The sequence below is a fragment of the Balaenoptera acutorostrata genome, chromosome 10 (genome assembly GCF_949987535.1).
Source record: "Balaenoptera acutorostrata chromosome 10, mBalAcu1.1, whole genome shotgun sequence".
Lineage (NCBI taxonomy): Eukaryota > Metazoa > Chordata > Mammalia > Artiodactyla > Balaenopteridae > Balaenoptera > Balaenoptera acutorostrata.
The window spans coordinates 80,700,256-80,709,036 of record NC_080073.1 but is presented as its reverse complement, the minus strand read 5'-3'; the positions used below and the strand labels follow the sequence as shown (position 1 = coordinate 80,709,036).

The 8,781-nt window shown below is 41.0% G+C and overlaps 1 pseudogene; it reads right to left on the bottom strand.

Moving 5' to 3' along the window:
• Positions 1-452: 452 nt before the first annotated feature.
• LOC103000805 (60S ribosomal protein L10a-like) lies at positions 453-1,105 on the bottom strand (annotated as a pseudogene).
• Between the last annotated feature and the right edge of the window lie 7,676 nt (positions 1,106-8,781).

Genomic DNA, 8,781 nt, shown 5'->3' with positions numbered 1-8,781 from the left:
CACGTGGGCTCAGTAGTTGTGGCTCACGGGCTCCAGAGCACAGGCTCAGTAGTTGTGGCGCATGGGCTTAGTTGCTCCGCGGCATGTGGGATCTTCCCGGACCAGGGCTTGAACCCTTATCCCCTGCATTGGCAAACGGATTCTTAACCACTGCGCCACCCGGGAAGCCCCCAGATTCGTTTTTATTTAACACATGTTTAGTCTCCAATACTGTTCTTTTCACCTCTCTGCAAGGAAATTGTCAACCTTGTTTACATGGAAAATTAAGTTCAGTTCACAGACATGTTCAAAACACTTGACTGTAGATGGTGATGGATGTTAACTAGGTTTATTGTGGTGCTCATTTCACAATACATACGAATATCCAATCATTATACTGTACACCTGAAACCAAGATAATGTTCTTTGGTTTTTGTTTTTAATGGTGGGAGTATGGTTTATTAAGCTGTGCCTTAGTACAGGCACTGGGGCTTGCCCATGGTCCTCTTAATGTACAAAGCCCGGACATTCTGCCAGTTTTCCTTGAGCAATGACACCAGGAAGTTGACAGCTAAGTGGATGTTGAACACAAGCTCATCATGTGTCATCTTCAGGTGGTCAACAGCCACTGCCAGACACAGCACCTTCTTCACATGGAACTTGATTATGGACTTCACTTCATCAACTTTGGCCACCATGTTCTCATTGTGGACCAGCAAGGAAGGGAACTTGCCAGCCTTATTCAGGACTGGGCCCAGGATCCATGGGATCTGCTTGATCAGAGACTCTGAAGACAAAAAGGCATCATCCTTCTTGGCCAGCTTCTTGACCAGTTGCTTATCCTTGTTGAGTTTCTTCAGTGCCTCAATGTCCATATGCGGAATATGCACAGCCTTGGTCATGTCACTACGTTGCTGGTCCCCCAGAACACATACGGAGAACTTGGGGCGGGAGTGGATTTAAGCCGGACGGTGCCTGAGAGGCATTTGACCTTCTGAGGGTCATAGTTCTTCAGGCAGATCTGAAGCTACACCGTCTCCAAAAACTTCCAGCGCTCGAGCTGGTTTCCCTGCAGCACTTCCCGCACCACCTCGTAGACGGTGTCGCCGGAGACTTTGCTGCTCATTGTGCCTCGCGCTGCGATAACCAGAAAAGAGCAATATAATGCTATTTGTCAATTATATCTCAATTAAAAACAAAACAGAAACACACTTGACTATACTTTACAAAAATGCTTGGAATACATATAAAATGTCAAGTTCACTTCCTAAGGAAGCCATATACTAAAGATAAAACATGACGTGGCAAATACCCAAATATCAATTGACTGCCAGATCCACTATCAGCAAGCTCCTTCCAGGGAATTCGAAACCTCGACGTCAAAGAAAGTGGCTCTGATATGATCTTTATTTGGGTGTCTTCACTGAGGGCTTCAGCATCCCTGGTTTTTGAAAATGAAGATTATCATGTTCACACCTGTTTCTGAGGGTTAGGGGGCTGGGCAGATACTAGCGCCTCCCCCCTGGGATCTTGCCAACACTCCTTTTCCACCTGATCCTACGGACATGCACCTGCTTTTCTATCAATAATAAGATTTTAAAACACTTATTTCCAGGCTCCCAAAATCACTCACCTGTTTCCAACGGGAAAGGAGCCCTAAAAAGAAAGGAGATAAGAGTTCTAAAGGGCAGATAGTAAGAGGCTTTGAGGACTGAAAACTCCAATTGGTTTCATCACTTTCTGGATTAAAAACCCTCACTGGCTCTCTATTGCACTTAATAATGAAACACAGGATCTTCAGTTGGACTGCAGGTCTGGAACATTCCTGCAGTCTCATCCCCACTCCCCCCCCGGCTCACCTGCTCCTAATTCACCCCATGGCAGCCACACTGACCTCTGACAGCTCCTACAGATGCCAAGCTCTGTTCCTCCTTGGGGACTCAGCACACGCAGTTCCTCCACCAGGAATGCTATCCCCTCCTGCTTTGGACTGGGTAAATACCATCATCCTTCAGGTCATATTCTTTTCCATTCCTGGGGTTTGCCTTATCTCTTCTTGTCTAAATTAAATCTTTGTCATTTTGTCTTCATAATCACACCTTACACAATTTGTCTATTTGTTAATTCATTTCAAAGGTGCCGAGGCTGAGAAACTCTAATCTGCTGAAAGAATGTCATTCGTAGTTCTTTTTCCAAGGATTCTTTTGAAAAACGTTTTTCCTCCCTTAATCTAAGTTTCAGAAATAGTTGTATTTCTGCTGACCAATTGCTTTGGCTTAGTCTTAGGCACAAATACAGTGAATTGAATAAATGCTCAATTTCCATTTTGCTATTAGAGAAAGCTCAGAGTTAAATTTGTTACTTACCTGTAGTATTGTAAATACTCATAACTCTATTTTGTTTTAGCCTTATTTCTGGCTCTATTTTATACCTTTATCATTAATTTGCCTTTGTATTTCTTGCTGTTCCTAAAATGTAGTATGTTATTATTTGTCTAAGTTTCTAAAAGCTGTATTAGATCTTATTTTTGAAGAATCTAGGGGTATACATGTATTAATGCATAAAATAAAATATGGTATTTCTAGTCAAGGACTTACTAAAAAATAAGTACATAATAAGAATTGCTGTATAGCCAGGAAATGAGCATTAATCTCTCAGGTCTAGGACTAGAAATTAATATGAATCTTAAAGGAACAAGATGAATGAAAACAAAAAGTTGAATAAGATTTAAAGTTCTAGGGCTGAACTTATTCAGAATCTTCTATTAAATGTTTAGCATAGTGACCTGCATATACTAAGTTCTCAATAAATATTTGTTGAATGAATAAATAGATGAATAAATTTGATTAGTTTCCATTCTGATAATGACTGTGAGAGGATTTTATAAGAAAAATTTCTGGGTTCAAGAAAGTCTTTGTTATTCAGTATGATCTGTTGCTGATAATTAGAATTTTAGCTTGACCAATTTGTAAAGAAATGTGGAATTCCCAAAGTTACTGTTATTTGTTCTAGGAGTTATATGTCCATGTAACAATTAAATACATGCCTTCATACTGGGTAGCCAGGCATTAGAGGGAAAGCTTATATGCAGTATGCTCTGAGCATAATACTGTTCTAAGGCAGTCACAGGCAATCTTCTCCAAAACCCTTTCAATAAAACCATTATAACAGTCTTCTGTCTCAAAGCCTTTATAATAGCTTTATATCCTCTAGGATAAAAGACTATAATTTTCAGTGGAATTCTGTCATTCATTAAGAAAACAGAACTTATCTTCCACTGTAAAATGGAAGTTAACTAATTAGAGAAAACATTTAGGAAGCCAGAAAGGACATGCAGCTTCTCCATACCCTCTCCATTACCCCAGAAAAAAGAAAACATCTTAACTGCTAGTAAATAGGCTTTAAATAGATAATTAGGATAATGAGGAACAATAAGCATTTATACCCATTTCAGTGCTGTTTGAGGATATGATACTTTGTACCAAGAATGCTTTGCTGTCCATGAGACAATAAGTTGTCAGTTTTATTTTGCATTGCTCTTTTATTCAAAATCTTGGTTTTAGCAACATGCTTACAGGGTTTATACATTGGAGACTGAATATGACAATGACTTTCTGTGTTAATGCAGGAGATATTTTGCACCTATCACTTTTCTTTCTGGCACTGTGAATCTGAAAACACTTCTGGGGCTCCCAGTAATTTACGATTGTCTCTTTTCTTAGAAAGAACCTTACATATTTTCTCTATAGACCTTGGACAAGTCCTTGAATTTGCCTCATTTGCCCATCATTCGTGTCTTACCAGTCATATGCCGGGTAGGCGCTGGGCTAGTTGCTGAGAGTACAATAATAGGCAAGATACATGGATTCCCGCTTCAAAACCTAATGATGTTTAACACTAACAATCCCAATATTTGCAATAATATTAACAGCTAACATCATTTGGGCCCTTACTATGTCTCAGGCTCAGTTATTGAAATTTTCATTTAATCCTTATAACAACCTAATGATGTGAACGCTATAATTATCCTCATTTTACAGTTATGGAAACTGGGGATTATCTGTCTGATAGGAAAGATAATTGAGCAAATTATTATTAAAAAGTCTTTAATAAGTGACATGATAGGGATAAATGATGGTATGAGGGCACAAAGGAGAGAAAAGCAGCTTGGTTTAGGGAATCAGGAAAGGTCTCTGTGGTAGGACCAGTTCTAAAGATGAACTCCCATGATTTCCCACCCTAATCCCCGGGGACTCTGAATATAATGTGATATCACATTCATAAGCATATTAACTCGGGTGATCAAGGAATTTTGCAGAAGTAATTAATGCCACTAATCAGTTGATGCTGAGTTAATCAAAAGGAAGATCACCTGGGTGGGCATAATCTAATCATGTGAGCCCTTTGAAAGCAGTTTTCTCCAGCTGGTAGCAGAAGGAAAAGTCAGAGAGATACTTGTGATTTGATGTGCTGTCACTGGCTTTGAACATGGAGGGAGGCATGCGATAAAGACCTGAGAGCAGACCCTGGGAGCTCTGAGTGACCCCTGGATGACAGCCAGCAAAGAGATGGGGACCTTAGTATACTACAACCACAAGAAAATGAATTTGGCCAACCATCTGAATGAGCTTGGAAGTGAATTCTTCCCAGCCTGGCTGCTTTCTTGAATTCAGCCTTCTGAGAGTCTAAGCGGAGAATCCAGTTAAGCCTGGCTGGCTTGTGATCTATAGAAATGTGCGCAAATAAATGGATGCTGTTTTAAGCCACTAAGTTTGTGGCAAAATGTTATGTAGCAATAGAAAACTCATAAAAGTTGCATCAAATTAGTGAATTCAAAGTTGATATCCCAAAGACAAACAAGAGCTGGCTTGTGAAGGAGGTTAGGTAGAACATAATGTTTCAAGCTAAGAGGACTAATAAGCTAAATCTTAGATCATGGAGAGTTTCAGGAATTTTAAAAAGGCTTATGTGGCTGGACCATGGAGTGTGTGTGTGGCTGGGGGGAGGAGGGAATGTGACGGGGGAAACAGAGATACTAGATAAAGCTGGAAGAGGCTGGAGAAGAGTGCAAACGCTAGGTCAGAAGGATGTTGTAAATCTTCTAGAAGAGTTTGACTTTATTGTAAGGGCAACAGTAATCCATGAAGTGTTTTATTTGCGATATGCAAATCAGATTTGCTTTTCAGAATGATTCTCTGCGGTGTGGAGAATGGAATAAAAAAGAGCAAGTCCAGAGGCCGGAAAACCAGTGGAGATATGGATTTGGAATTCATCAGTACTGTGTTAGGGTAGGCTAATAAATAGACCCTCCTGCCCTCCACGCCCACCTCCAATTTCAGTGGTTTAATGTAGTAGAAGTTTAGCTTGGCGTAATGTGCACTTCTCTTCCATATGGTCATTCAGGGATCTGGGTACTTTCCATCTTGTGTCTCTGGCATCTCTAAGACAGTGGTTCTTAGCTAGGAGTGATTTTCTCCCCCTGGAGACATTAAACAATGTCTGGAGACAATTTTGATTGTCACAATTAGGAGAGATATTACTGGCATCTAGTACATAGAGGCCAAGGATCTGTTAAACATCCTACAACACACAGGACAGCCCCTCACAATGAAGGCCCAGTAGAGCCAAGGTTGAGAATTCTTGCCCCAGGGCCTCATTGTCATCTCATGCAGCAGGAAGAAGAGGACATAACATGAAGGAAAGTAAGTGCAGGGCTGCTTTTTATTGGTAAAATCTGGACGTGGCAAATATCACTTCTATTCCTCCAATGGAGAGAACTTAATCATATAGCTACAAACAGCAAGAAATGCTGAGAAATTTAATCTAGGTTAGAGGTTAGCAAACTACAGGAATGCATGCACCAAACCATCCCAATGCCTATTTTTGTAAATAAAGATTTATTGGAACAGTCATGGCCATTTGCTTACATATTGTCTATGGCTACTTTCATGCTACAATGGCAGAGTAGTTGCAGCAGAGATTATATGGCCTGTGTAGCCTAGAATATTTACTATCTGGCCCTTTACAGAGAAAGTTTGCCAACCCTCGGAATAGGTAAACACCCAGGACAAATGTCCAATGGACTTTCATCAGATGGCTATTGGTCTTTGCCATAAGAAAAGACATGATAGTTGAAATTATACAAGAAGATATTGCCCAGGGAGAATGGTTGTGGTAGGAAGATAAATGATACTAATATTTACGCATACCGTTAGCTTTTATTGACTACAACAACATCATGATTGAACTTGGAAGGAAGACTAAACACAAACTTAAATATCATCTTAGTGCTCTTTCTCCAAATAGCTCTTGACATGAAAGAAATAATTAGGGCAATACAATGTTAAAGAAAAATAGCTTTGAAAACTTACATTAGACTTTAACTGGGAATAACTCACTCACATGTCCATATTCCATGTTTATTTATTTTTATTGTTTTCTGCCTTTTATGGGGGGTTATTGCAAATTTTCTTAAGTGCCTTGGTCCTTTTGAATCCTCTGCGATGCACATGGGAAGTAGCTGAAATACAGTTTTTAAAAGTAGTAGGTATGAATGCCTTTGTGTCAATTTGGATATATGAGAAATGTCCCTTTATTTTATATATATTTGAGCCTTCATTTTAAACGTGGCAGAAATTTTATCTCAGTCCATTCAGGGTCCTCTTGGTTTGCATCTGTGTCCCAGAACTGGATGGAGAGGGTTTATGTACCACCAAACTGTGTGGGGGACCACGTGGCCTGGATTGCCATCTGTGGATGCTGGCAGCTGCAGAGGTGCCCACCTTTCTGTATTGCCTTTCTGAAACTATCTTTCTCATAACCCTTTGCCAGCAAGCTTCTAATTAGGTTCTGACAATGGGAGATACTGGTCGGAATTCGAAGGAAGAGGAGACAGAAAGATGCTCCACGTATTTCCGATTCCTGTCTCCATCCCTCCAGCAGAATAGGAAGGTTATGGCTCTAGCCTCCAGCTTCTTTGCAATCCCAGCATTAGCCAAACTCTACCCCCTCAGAGGTACCATCGGCATTAATCTCAGACATTCAAGCAACAACTATGGGGAGGGGGATGCCCTCCTCCAAGCTCCCAGATTCAGGTAACCTCACCTCTTTCCTTTTGTTCTCTCATCTATAGGGTGGTCACTACTTTTTCAAATTACTAGTGTTTGGGTGATTCAGTGTCTCATTTTCTGCTCTTTCAACTTTCTAACACCTGTTTCACCTGTTATCTTTATTAAATCCTCTCTCTTTGAAATCCCTAAAAAGGTTTTTGTTCTCCTGACTGGACTCCAAGTGGTACATCTGAATATCCCCTCTGGTCTTTGATTGACATGTGTGTCATGTTCCTCCTGTGTGTACGTGGGTCCAACCTGCATTGCTTGCCCGCTACCTGGGTTGCTTCTGGGTGTGCCTGAAATATCCATTTTTTTGCTGCATCTCTGTGGGTTGCAGGAATAGCTGCTTCTTTGTTTTCTGCTCCCACACACATCATCCTGGTCTCTCCAGGCCATGTTGAGAGAATCTCCTTCGGAGAAACCCTGTGAGGTTGTCTGAGAACCATCTGCCTAGACACACCCCACATAGACAGCACCTCTGCTTCTGCATGATGCTGGGTGGTCTTCCTCCCTGGACCTTCCTCTGGGGTGAAGACATGGTTCCCTCTATCACCAAATGCACCCCCAGGATGTGGCCCCTTCTCAGAGAGATGCAACGATAGCTACCCTTTCTTCAATTCTTCTTTAATCCTCTCCTTCTTTCACCAAACTGAGAATTATTTTATGGGCTCCAATGTGTCTGTGCCTGTGTCTCCGTGTGTGTGTGTGTGTGTGTCTGTGTGTGTCTGTGGGGAGGAAGGAAAAAGGTCCGGACTGATATACTTTTAAACCTCAAGTCCTCCTTAAGGCCCAGGATTTTGAAACTGAAAACTTGTATAAAAGTTCAATTCCTTTGTTGCCTGCATTCCCTCGGGTCACGTTCCTTCCCTGAGGCAGTATGGACAAAATGTTAGGTACCCTCGAAAATGGAGCGGAGGTATAGGAATAACCAGAAATACAAATGGCATTGGTTAGTTTGCAAAATCGCATCCTGCCCCAAATATTTTTAATTCACCCAGAACTGTAAAGTCTCCTCTTCCTGGTTTCCACCTTTCCCTTCTCTTCCACCTTTACAACCCCTCCTTTGATTTCTCCCCCTCCCCTCTCCTCCCCTCAGTTCCCAGGACCTGGGTCTGGTTTGTGTTGGGATAACTTGTGCACATTTACATCAGGGCACTTACCATATTATAATGGCTGGGATCTTCATAGGAGACTGCGAGAAACTCATAAGAAAAATGCTTTATTCCTCGCTTTATCTTCAGTCTCTAAGACAGAGCCTGACATATAGGAAGGATTCAATAAACTGAGGAGAAACTGATATCTAGATAAAAAATATGGTTTGTCCCAACTCTAAGTATTAATGACAATAGTTAACACTCACATGGCACTAACCACGCCCTTATTCTGCTCTTAGCAATTTATATATATTAACTCTTTGATTCTGACAGTAGTTCTGTGAGTAGGTATCTATTATTATCCTTATTTTACAGATGGGGAAATGGAGACCCAGAGAGGTTCAGCAATTTGCCCAAGTTCACACAGAAGCAAACGAAAGATCCATGATTTGAACCCAGGTTATTTGGCTTTGGAGTCTACGCTCTTAGTCACTATGCCAGGCCACCTCTCATATGTTGACTTGGCCTTTGTAGGGAGATGGCATATTCATTGTGTAAAGGATGCTGATACATTTTAAAAATTGCACTGGTCAAAA